At 45.0% G+C, this 13,076-nt stretch overlaps 1 pseudogene; it reads right to left on the reverse strand.

Annotated features, from left to right (window-relative positions):
- On the reverse strand, window positions 11,336-11,975 carry LOC100621777 (annotated as a pseudogene).

The following is a 13,076-nucleotide window of genomic DNA, read 5'->3' on the forward strand; positions in this document are numbered from 1 at the left end:
TCTGCTCTACTTTCTTTGCTGTATGCTTATCCTAAACGGATTCCTCAAGGTAGTTGACAGTAGCTCTTAAGCTCATGTGCTTCACTTTTCTGATTTAGGAAGAAATAAGGGTGTCTTTGTGTCCTTATTCAAAGCACCTTAATTAGGCCAACGTGTGTCACATGCCCACCCTGTACCATTCATAGGGCACAGCTTGTGCTGATTGGCTTGATCGAAGTCTGTAGCCCAGCTGGGGTGGAGTCAGCTTTCCTGGAACTACTTGCATCCCCTGGCAAGCATTGGGAGGCCACAGGGAAGGGGCGAATGTGGATTCAGGGGGGATAAAAAAAAAAAACCATCTTCTATGTTAATGCAAATTATGTCATCAACATGTCCAATTAAACAAACACATGGTAATTATAATGGAATAAAAGACATTCTTTATAAAAATATTTGACACATTCAGAGTTCTCGTTGCAGCTCAGTGGGTTAAGAACCCGACTAGTATCCGTGAGGATGCAGGATTGATCCCTGGCCTCACTCAGTGGGTTAAGGATCTGGCCTTGCTGTGCTGTGGTGTAGGCCAGTAGCTGCAGCTCTGATTGGACCCCTTATAACTTCCATATACCACGGGTGTGGCCCTAAAAAAAGAAAAAAAAATTGACAATTCAAGAGTAAACTACTAATACTCCCAAAGAAAAATGGGGAAAGTGCATAAGTAGAACTGGCCATTGAGTATGTGGAAGGTATATAATTTCATTCGTAATCAAACAAATGAAAGGGAAAGCTATTATGTCATACCATTTTTGCTTAATTAGTGGATTAAGAATTATTCGAGGAGCAGAATTGTCCCAAATAACCCTGTGTGCTTATCTGGTGATGCAGACAGAATTGCATCCTCTGCCAAGGTTCACAGGTTGGTGCCCTAAACCCCACAATTACTGTGTTTGGAGATAAAGCCTTTAAAGGGATAATTGAGGTTAAATTAAATCATAAGGGAGGGGCCCTAACAATAGGACCGGTCCTTATAGGCAGAGAAATGGATACCAGGAGCACATGCACGGGGTGGGGGCCACATGAGGACACAGTGACGAGGCCAAGGCAAGAGTTTCCAGGAGAGCCAAAGTCTGTCGACATCCTGATTATGGATTTCCAGTCTGCAGAATTATGAGAAATACATTTCTGCTGTTGAAGCCACTTCAGACTGTGGCAGCCCTAGCAGACACTTAAATTGCCTGGGTCAGGGCTCTGGGCCTTGCCTTTCCCCCAGTTGGACAGGTGGGAAAGGCACTTTCTCCTGGAACTTGGACTTCGTACTCTTGCCTATGGAGGGACTGAGCTGAAACATCCTTGGGGCTCCAGAGTCTGCAGGAGCTGGGCAGCTGGCGATAAAAGACAATTCCCATGAATAGCTTCTCCTGCTTGTCCTAGAAGATGGAGTAGAGTGCGGGTCCAGTAGACGCTGACATGCCTCTTCATGGGCCGACGGAATGACTGTGGGTCCTTGTCATGCTGACTTAAACTCGAAAGCTTCTTCTTCTTGTCCTTTTTTTTTTTTTTTTTTTTTTTTTTTTGTCTTTTTAGGGCCACATCCGCAGCATATGGAGGTTCACAGGCTAGGAGTTGAATCAGAGCTGTAGCCACCAGCCTACACCACAGCCACAGCAACAGGCTGTGCAGGGGATCTGAGCAGCTTCTGCAACCCACACCACAGCTCAGGGCAATGCGGGATGCTTAACCCACTGAACGAGGCCAGGGATCGAACCCGCATCCTCATGGATGCTAGTCGGGTTCATTAACTGCTGAGCCACTATGGGAACTCCAAAAGCTGCTTCTTTATCCAGGTCAGCTTATTCCTTAGCCCATGTCATGTCATGTTGTGAAATTTCACCCAAACTCTAGTGCATTACGTGGAAAGATCCAGAAGAGAACATCTGAACACAAAAGAGAGATTAAAAATGGTACCTTGGAGTTCCTGTCGTGGCACAGCGGAAACGAATCTGACTAGGAACCATGAGGTCGTGGGTTTGATCCATGGCCTTGCTCAGTGGGTTAAGGATCCGGCGTTGCTGTGAGCTGTGGTATGGGCTGCAGGTGGGACTAGGATCTGGCATTGCTGTAGCTGTGGTGTAGGCCGCAGCTGTAGCTCCAATTGGACCCCTAGCCTGGGAACCTCCATATGCTGCAGCTCTGCCCTAAGAAGCAAAAAAAAAAAAAAAGGGTATCTCACTGGGGATGGGATACAGGTAATGGGTATTATCATCTTGTCTGTTAGCCTAAAACTAGTTATTAACTTTTGTAGAACCAATTTATGTGTTCAAAGAGTCCTTAGTATATCAATTTTTAAAAATTATGGGAATATACTTATTAATTAGTGGATTTGTTGCTATGTATCAAGATACCAGGAAATTTGGAGTTCACACTGCGGCTTAGTGGGTTAAGAACCCAAAGTAGTCTCCATGAGGTTGTGGGCTTGATCCCCGGCCTCTCTCAGTGGGTTAAGGATCTGGCCTTGCTGCAAGCTGATGTTGCTATGACTGTGGCCTAGGTTGGCAGCTGCAGCTGTGATTCGACCCCTAGTTCAGGAACTTCCATGCGCTTCAGTGTGGCTATAAAAAGAAAAAAAAAAGATACCAGTGAAATTTATTTATTAAAAATTTTTAAAAATTATAGTTGATTTACAATGTTCTGTCAATTTCTGCTGTATAACAAAGTGACCCAGTTATACATATATGTACATTCTTTTTTCTCATATTATCTTCTATCATGTTCTATCACAAGCGACTGAATATAGAGATTCCCTTTGGGGGATTTAACAAAAGTGTATATATAGTGTTGAACAGAAAATATTTTAGCTATAACATTAGAGTGAAACATGCATAAAATTCTGTTTTCTTCTGCTAGAGACACTATATCTATGTTGTTGATAAGTTCCCAGATAAGTTGATAAATTTCCAGAGAACAGCAGGAAGGCAGCCACTTCCTGATGGTGGTTTCAGTGGTGATCTTTGAAATACACTCTGTGCCCACCACCCTGCTTGGAGGATTAAAACTGCAGTCTGAACGGGTAACATTGGTCTGAACGGTGAGGCCCTCTTGTGGCCACTTGGAAAAGTTTCTGATTTCTGACACCTGATGCTTTCTGCATTCCCACACAGCACCCCTACATGGGGAGGCGTGACCTTGAAAGTGAGGCTGCTGCGCAGTGGTGAGGCCTTTTGGTATTTCCTGACCTAAATCTTCTGGAATGAGTCCACAATTCAACTGCCAAATTTAAATTCCATTGTTCGTGAGCTGTGAGTGCTGTAGAAGGATTTCATGTGGTTAAGATATATGCACATGCCCTGACTGTCACCTGTTCACAGCTGGTCTTATCTGTCAATCATCCTGCTGAAAGTTGCTAAAACAAAAAGTTCTGCTGGAAACATGTAATAAGGGGATATCTGAACAGAAGCAGGGCCAAATTGGAAGGACAGCATATGTAGAGAGAACCACATTTCCGGACTCTCCTAGTCTCAGTCCTTTGTTTATTGCTTATAAACAATATAACCAGTTCCCAGAGAACATATTAACTGCTGTGTGGGTGAAAGAGAAATATTATTAAGAGGTAAAAAACAGTTGGGTCATATTTTCTAAAAATCTCTTCTCCTGGACAAAGCCCTAGGAGAATCTACTAGAATTTTGACATGGGTTATGATAAACAAATTCATCTTTGCTTAGCAAAGATTTTCAAATACTTGGAAGATCCCTTTGACAGTTTTATCTCTCTGTGTTGTGAATTCACAACTCTTACTTTGGTAACTAACTGCCTTATTTATAATCTCTTTTCAATCATCCATAAATGTGAGAGCTGCAATGTTTTTTCCAGGTCTCAAGTTCTCTTGTTTTCCTGTTTCTTTTTTTGCTTCCGAAACAAAATGTGAAATTTCCTTATAGATTAGGGGACCAGAAAACACCAAGCAAATTTTGAAGGAAAAGTTTTTTTTCTCTCCTTCCAGTCATTTAAATTTTCTTGGGCTATCTTTGTGGGTTGGAGTACCAGATGCTGCCTTGAATAACTGTGAATTACGAAACAAATGCAGACCTGTTCTTTGGCAACTTTGAGCTTGTGCAGGGAGATCAAAGGAACCAGAAGTAACAACAAAGACCAAAGAGAATTGGAATGCTCAGTGGATCTCTGTCTGAAAAATATATTGCCAACTTTAGAAAGCTGCACCCTGATATTAGCAGCCTATGCTTGTCCAGTGATTTCCAGTTTCCAAAGCGCTTTTATGTCTGTTAGCTGAGGACTACCCTAAAGAGAGGGGCAGGGCAGGCATTACTGTTTTCTTGTTTCAAAGGAGAACACACACTTAAGAGACTGAATACATACATAGCATGTAGCCACTCACCTTGGGAGCTGGTATTTGAACCTGCATCTGCTGACCCCAAACTTAGCCTCTTTCTGCCTCATCATAAATTCCACTGGCTTTTGTTACCCTGGAAAGGTAATCTGTGTTCACACACCTTCTGCTAGTAGGACTCAAGGCAGCAGATCGTGTGTTCCTGGCTCTCCTCCAGCCCCACACCCCGCCTCTGCATACTGCAAATACTTTTTCCATGGAAGAGCTCCGGACAGGGAAATATTTTGGAATCCGTCTGAGTTAAATACCAAGCCCTATTTGTAATTTCTGCTGAGGCCAGGACACTGAAAGGATTCCCAAGGGCAGCAGTTGTGAGTCCGTTTGGTAGCCCTTCTCGGGCCAGTAGGAAAGGGATGGCAAGTCACAGGAAGTTAGAATGCCAGTCACAGCCCAGCGCTGCTGTTAGGGCCTCAGCCGAATTGACAGTCAGAAGAAGATCCAGCAGAGAGTTCTGAATCAGATTTCAGCGATGCGGTCTCAAATAGGATTTTCTCATGGATCTGGCAAGAGGCATGCTGGATTTAGAGTGAAATTAAGCTGTGGACTCTGGGGGATAACACAGGAAATTACAAACGACAGCTGCTTGTCTCAAGAGCACATCTGGTCAAGAGGCCCCATCCAGGGCCCCTGTTATTTGAGGAATGGGGACGCACTGGCATCCAGTTTCGAGTCCCCAGGGGAAGTTGTTTTGGAGCAGAGTGGAGATTCAGAAAGTTGGTTCTATTTCTTTTGTTTTCCATGCCTGTGGCATGTGGAAGTTCCTGGGCCAGGGATCGAACCTGGGCCATAGCAGTGACAACGCCGGATCCTTAACCTGCTGTGCCATAAGAGAATTCCTGGTCCTTTTTCTTTACTAGGCCTGTGATCTTTTTTTTTTTTTTTTTGCTTTTTAGGGCTGCACCTGTGGCATATGGAGGTTCCCAGGCTAGGGGTCTAATCAGAACTACAGCTGCCAGCCTATGCTACAGACACAGCAATGCCAGATCTGAGCCGTGTCTGTGATCCACACCACAGCTCACGGCAACACTGGATCCTTAACCCATTGAGCGAGGCCAGGGATCAAACCTGTGTTCTCATGGATACTAGTCAGATTCATTTCTCCTGCACCACCACGGAAACCCCTAGGCGTGTGATCCTGAATCAGGCACAGCCTCTCTCAGCTTTGGTTTGTTAATTTGTAAACAGGAGAGTAATAATACTTGCCAATCAGATTTTTTTGTTTTTGTTTTCTGGTGAAAAGCATTTTATTTTATTTTATTTTTATTTTTTTGTCTTTTGTCTTTTTAGGGCCGTACCTGCAGCACATGGAGGTTCCCAGGCTAGGGGTCTAATCGGAGCTGTAGCCGCCGGCCTACACCACAGCCACAGCAACGCAGGATCCACGTCTGCGACCTACACCACAGCTCATGGCAATGCCGGATCCTTAACCCTCTGAGCAAGGTCAGGGATTGAACCGGAAAGCTCATGGTTCCTAGTTAGATTCGTTAACCACTGAGCCACGATGGGAACTCCAAAAAGCATTTTATAAGATGTAAAGTTTTCCATAAATGGAGGGCTTGTTATTATTATTATCGTCATTACTTACAGGTCTAAGTTTCCTGCAGGAAAAGGGAATAGAGAAGCCTAAGAAATAAGTGGAGTACCAAAGAGAAGAAAAAGGAACTGTAATAACTAAAATCAATGTTTAAGTGTTTACAGGCATCTGGACCCATACTACGAGCTATAAAAATAGGTTTCCTGAAATGTAATTGGCAATCAAGGCCTCTGCATGAAACGGTGCAGGGCCGATACGGAACCGGGGTAGGGGTGTGAGTTAGGGGAGGAATGAAGAGTAACGCCAGCGCAGTGCCTGTGACGTGTAAAGGCATTTTTGAAGATGCCATTATCTCAGTAAGCTTTCCTACCAACCTCATTTTATTTTATTTAAAAAAAATTTAATATTTTTTATTTTTTGCTTTTCAGGGCTGCACCTGCAGCATATGGAAGTTCCCAGGCTAGGGGTCCAATCCGAGAACAAGCCCTTTCTGATACCCTCTTTCTGAGACACTTCGTGTGTCTTCATGGTGTCAGGTGTCCCCCTAGCAGGGAGTCACACCAGCTGTGTTTGATCTCAGGTGTGTTTCTGGATGGTTTTTGACAAGGGGGCACTGACAGGGTTTATACAAGGGCCATGTGTTAAGAAGGCCACCCTTCCCTTGTGGTATTGTAATTCTCTCTCTGGGCATCTCTACAGCTAGACCAGATGTTTTTCAAAGCTGAGTCACTTACCAGAGATGTTAACTAGCGAGTTCCCACTGTGGCTCAGTGGGTCCAGTGTTGCTGTGAGCTGTGGTGCAGGTCACAGACAGGGCTTGGGTTGCTGTGGCTGTGGTGTAGGCTGGCAGCTGCAGCTCCGATTAGACCCCTAGCCTGGGAACCTCCATAGGCCCTGGGTGTGGCCCTAAAACGAAGAGGCACCATGCTGGCCTCTCTCCGAGGACTGAACCATTGAAGGCTCCCTCGCACTTTTGAGGCAGGTGCTGTCATTCTCATGTCACAGATGCCAGAGAGGAGGCCGAATGAAATTACAGACATTGCCCAGGCGTTAGTAAGCGGCAGAGCCAGGAGTCGAAACCATTCATTTTGACCCTAGAGCCCTGCTGGCACCCACAGAACATTCAATGTTGGGTGAATAGATCAATAACCAACTTGTCTTCAGATGCGTCAGGAGTCTCGGAATGACAGGAATACGAAGGTCTCCGGCCCCGAGCCATACAGTGTTTTGAACACTCTGTGTTAACTGACCCTTAACAACGGCTCCTCGAAGTTGATACTCTTATTACGTCCATTTTACAGATAAGGAAACTAAGGCCCCCAGAGGTATACAAAACATTTATATGCAGTTTATAATGAATAAAACCTTTTCATATTTGCATTCTACGTCCTGCGAAGTACTGTATTCCACTAATATAAGGTGCCGTTGATCATAAGATGCACCACTGTTTTAGGTGCCCCTGAGAGAAAAAGCCGCCAGTTACACAATTTGTCAGAAGCCCCCAAATCTATCCAGATTTTGGAAATGCCGAAATGCAAGGAAAAAGGCATTTTAGAATTGATGAAATGGAGTGCATATCATTTATCCTCATTGTCTAGATGAGGGGCTCAGAAAGGAGTATATTTCTCAAGGTTATAAAAGTGGCAAAAGAGGGAGTGGAATCTGGGTCCACAAAACACGCTCTTTCTTCAGCGCTGCTCCGAACGTTATGGAGTCTTTGAGTTTAAAGGAGGGCTGATGGAGTGTGTCTGACTCTAGGGCAGAAGACTTCTTTGTGACGTTTCTATCACCTTTTGTGGCTGGCTATGGACTGCCTTTAAGTGCTGGGTGAACCTTTCTTCTTTGTTTTTTTACTTGACTGAAACTTCAGGTTCCTGTGGGGCCTTTGGCCAGAGAGGTGCATGAATGAGCTCACCATACCTGGGAGATGCTTCTCTTTTCCAGGCCCCAGAGAGTCTGTCCAAGCCTCCTCTCCCTCTCTCCCTGGGTGTCTGCAGTTGTGTTTAGGTCTGGGATTGTCAGTTTGCTTTACGTTATCCTGGGTCAGAGCTCTCCAAGGAGTCGGACTCTATTCGATATTCCACTGTTGACAGGCTGTAAGCCTCACCTCTTTCTCTCCTTCTCTGCCCCACATCTGGGCAAGCTGATGAAAAAGCCAGGGTGTTCTCTCCTTTGGTGCTGGTGGGAGATTTAAAGGACCCTAGCGCCTGCCAGCATGTGGGTACCCTCCCCCTGGCCCCACCCCCTGTCTACACCTTATAACCCAGCCGTGCTTCCTTTTCTTGTGTCTCTAGCCATTTTGGACTTGACTGGGAGGCCTGCCCTGATCTCCTCAGAAGAGCCTCAATTATGCACACAACAAGGCTTTTCATAGCCTTTTGGTGTATGTGTAACAGCCTCAGTCTTGACATCCAAACCAACCTGAGTGGAGGTCCCTCCTGCTTCTATAGAGAGGCTCCAACGGAGCCCACAGAACAACTCAGCTGAGTCACGTCATCTAAAAGCTATTTAAATTTTAACAGAGAAAGATATCAACGGTTTCTATCTAGCTGCTTTTAAAATGAAAAGTGGACTCCTTCACCGGCTTCTGTGTTTGGCTGGACGTCTGCAGACGCTTCTCCACAGAAGCAGGTTGCTAGGAGAGCTGGCAGTAAGGGCTGCCCATGTGCAGTTCAGCTACCATCCTCCATGGGCCAGATCTTGCGAAGATTAAGGCAAGTGAGAGAAGACATTCCAAGGTGTCAGCCTGAACAGGAGAGGGCGAGAGACTCTGGAGGGTCTCCTCCTGTGCCAATGAGAGATGGATAAATCACAGGCAAGATGGAAAAGGTGTGAAAAAGACCAGTGAATGAGAGGGAGAGGGAGAGGTAGGTGTTATGAAATTGGAGGAAAAATAAGAAGGGAAATTAGAAAGAATGAAGAATGAGGAGTTCCTGTCGTGGCCCAGTGGTTAATGAATCCGACTAGTACCCATGAGGACACAGGTTTGATCCCTGGCCTCGATCAGTGGGTTAAGGATCTGGCGTTGCCGTGAGCTGTGTTGTAGGATCCCCAGTTGTTGAGGCATAGCCTGGCAGCTGTAGCTCTGTTTGACCCTTAGCCTGGGAACCTCCAGTTGCCGCAGGTGCGGCCCTAAAAAGACAAAAGACAAAAAAAAAAAAAAGAAAAAAAAAGGAAGAATGAAAAACTAAAACTAACAAATTGCCAGAGAGCTCTGGTACCTTAATAAATGGGAGGAGAAATGAAAAAGGAATAACTGGACAAGAAGACAGTAAACAAGATAAACACTAATACTAAAAAATGACGTTCCCATCTTATATGGGCTTTTAATGAAGAACCACAACGTTTTACCACATGAGGGTGGAAATAATCCATTTCTGGAGGGGTGGTATGCGCAGGGTAGGCTAGTTGCTGTTTGGACACGAGTCACAAAGTAATTACGAGGTCTGACATTGCCGTTCCCAAGACTGAATCATTAATCATCATTTCCGATGATGCTGAAACCGTAATGAGAAAACCCATACCCATGCTTCCCGGGTCAATTTCAGGCTCTGTGATAAGAGGGATGGAGAGAAATCGATGGCATATTATTTTCCTGATTCTGAGTCGACATTTCAAACAGCACAGTGTGAAAATATAAAGACAGTGCCCTTTTAAAGGTCAATAGTGATTTCCATTACAATCCCTGATTTATCATTCAGCCCAGAAGATTTATTCCAGGCTGGGATGTAACACAAGAGTTTGCTCTGCACAAGGGAAAAGCAAAGCAGAAAAAAAAAATTACTTAGTAGTTTTAAGGGCCTTTTTCTCCGTGTACTTTTCCCTCTTTGAGCTCAAAAGGCAGACACCAAACCAAATCTTCAAACATTTACATTTGGGGCTGTCTCTCTGTTTTGTGATAAATTCCCTCTAACCCCTCCACACAAGCCCTGCTTCCAGTAGACTGAGAGGTCTGGGGAAAATGCCGTTGAGTTTCTCCTTTTTGGCATCTTGCAGAAGTGTTCTCAAAGCGTGTTAAGGGTCTCTTCTTCCCTCTCCACTTGCCTCCCTCTATCTGGCTTTGTCACCCGGAGAGCACTGCTTCTGGAGAATTCCTTAGGCCCTTTAGCCATCCAGGAAAAGAATGATTTCAATACAGGGCATCTCAAGTATTTAAGAAAGGGCCATCCTGGAGTTGCCGTTGTGGCTCTGCAGGTTGCAAACCCAACTATTATCCATGAGGATATGGGTTCAGTCCCTGGCCTTGCTCAGTGGGTTAAGGATCTGGCGTTGCTGTGAGCTGTGGTGTAGGTCGAAGACGAGGCTTGGATCTGGCATGGCTGTGGCTGTGGCGTAGGCCAGCAGCTGCAGTTCCGATTTGACCCCTAGCCTGGGAACTTCCATATGCTGCAGGTGTGGCCCTAAAAAGCAAAACAAGGTTTTTATCCTAATTGATAGCTCAGGGGCTGAAAGTATGTGGGGCCAAATCAGGGAACAAACTGGCTGGGAGGCTATAGAACAAGCCATGGGACCAAACCTGGATGGACAAAAGGTGATAGAAAGTGTTATTTTTAAAGTTTATTTTTTTTTCCTCTTAGTTATATTACTGGCTAGTAATATTGTGGGTCCCAAACCTGATGCAAAATGACTGAATTAACCAGACTGCCTGGGTCTGGTGATTTTGTTGACTTGAGACTGATGCCGTCTGCTGCCTTTCTGACCATTAGCATTGACCTGGCGGACTTAACTCACGTGTCTAATTCAGAATCTTAGCAGAGAGCATCTGAACACAGGTGTATTTGGAGCCAGGGCTAGTTGGGGGGACCTCTCCATTTCTGGTGTCTTCTCCGTGGGAGGGACCTGGAGCCCCATTCTTTCACCAGCCTCCCGGTTTCCTGTCTCCCTCTGCCTGGGTGGAGGGGGCGGGTGTCGAGAGATGGCTCTGAGCTGTGAGTGGATGAAGAGGCTGACATTTGGGGCCCAAACCCTTGCACCCTTACTCTTGGAATGAGTCGTCCACAGGAGCCTATGCTCCCTCCTGCAATTCTCTACCGTAATTGTCCCCATTTCAAGAATTGTGGTTAAAAAAAATGAAGTTCCTATTGTGGCTCAGTGGGTTAATGACACGACTAGTATCCATGAAGATGTGGGTTCGATCCCTGGCCTTCCTCAGTGGGTTAAGGATCTGGTGTTGCCATAAGCTGTGATGTAGGTCCTGGATCTGGCTCAGATCTGGTGTTGCTTTGGCTGTGGCATAGGCCGGGGCTATGGCTCTGATTCAACCCCTAGCCTGGGAGCTTCCATATGCTGAGGGTGTGGCCCTAAAAAGACAAAAAAAAAAAAAAATTGTGGAAAAATGCACATAACATAAAATTTGGTTAAACAAAATTTAACCATGTGTTTTTTTAAATGATAACACTATGGTTTTTTAAGCCGTGCCTTAGTACGGGAGTAGGGACCTGCCCATGGTGCTCTTAATGTACAAAGCCCGGATGTTCTGCCAGTTTTTCTTGAGCTATGACACCAGGAAGTTGGCAGCCAAGTGGGTGTTGTACACAGACTCATCACCTGTCATCTTCATGCGGCCAACAGCCACTGCCAGACACAGGACTTTCTTCCACTGCAATTTGATGGTGGACTTCGTTTCCTCAGCCTTGGCCACCATGTTCTCATTGTGGGTCAGCAAGGAAGGGAACGTCCAGCCTTATTCAGGCCTGGTCCCAGGATTCGTGGGATCTGCTGGATTAGAGACTCTGAGGCCAAAAATGCATCATCCTTCTTGCCCAGTTTCTGATTCTTGTTGGTTTCTTCAGTGCCTTAATATCCAGGTTCAGGATGTCCTTTGCCTTGGCCTCATCACAAGGCTGTGGGTCTCCCAGAACACACACACAGAACTTTTGGCAGGGAGCAGACTTAAGCCTGATGGTTCCTGGGAAGTGTTTATCCTTCTGAGGGTCACAATTCTTCAGGCTGATCTGAAGCTCCACTGTCTCCAAAAAGTTCCGCCACTTGCACTGGTTCTCAGGTAGGACCTCCCACACGGCCTGGTAGAGGGTGTTGAGGGAGATTTTGCTGCTCATGGTGCTTGGAGCAGCAATAGCCAGAGAAGAGCTCGTTGTAACCATTTCTTAGGTGAACAGTTCAATGAGCTTAAATACATTCATGCCCAGCCATCAGCACCAGTCCATCTCCAGAGCTCTTTGGTTTATAGACCTGAAACTTCACACCTATTAAACAATAATCCCTCCCTCCCCCTTATCCCTAGCTTCTGGCAACCACATTTTATTTTCTGTCTCTACGGTTTTGACTATTGGAGGTACTTCATATAAATGGAATCACACAGCATTTGTCTTTTCTTTTTTGGTTGTGCCCATGGCATGCAGAAACTCCTGGGCCAGGGATTGAACCTGCACCGCAGCAGTGACCTGAGTCACAGCAGTGGCCATGCTGGATCCTTAACCTGCTGAGCCACCAGGGAACTCCAGTTTTTGTCATTTAAAAAAAAAATTCTTCTTTCCGCATTTTTACTGAAAAATAATTGACATGCATCACTGTATGTTTAAGGCATTCAGTATGATGGTTTGATTTACAGATATGATGAAATAATTACCGAAATAGCTTCAGCTAACATCCATCTTCTCATATACGTACAATAAAGAGGAAAGAAAGAAAAAAAAAACACAATGAATTTTATCCTTGTGATGAGAATTCATTGGGTTTACTCTCTTAACAACTTCCCTACATATCATACGGCGGTGTTAGGTTGAGTCTTCATGTTGTGCATTACATCTCTCGTACTTATTTCTCTTATAACAGAAAGTTTGTACCTTTTGACCACCTTCTTCCAATTCTCTCTCTTGCATCCCTCCATCTCTGGTATCCACCAGTCCACCCTCTTTGTCTATGAGTTTGCTTTTTTTGTGTGTGTTGTTTCCAATTCTACATATAAGTGAGAACATACAGTATTTTTCTTTCTCTGCCTGACTTATTTTACTTAGCATAATGCCCTCAAGTTCCATTTATGCTGTTGCAAATGGTAGGATTTCCTTGTTTTTTATGGCTAATATTCCATTGTATATAATAATATTTGCCTTTTTGTGACTGGCTTATTTCCCTGAGCATAATGTCCTCAAGATTCATCTGCGCTGTGGCCTATGACATAATTTTTTAAGGGAAGCTCC

This window comes from Sus scrofa, chromosome 5 (assembly GCF_000003025.6).
Source record: "Sus scrofa isolate TJ Tabasco breed Duroc chromosome 5, Sscrofa11.1, whole genome shotgun sequence".
NCBI classification, from domain to species: domain Eukaryota; kingdom Metazoa; phylum Chordata; class Mammalia; order Artiodactyla; family Suidae; genus Sus; species Sus scrofa.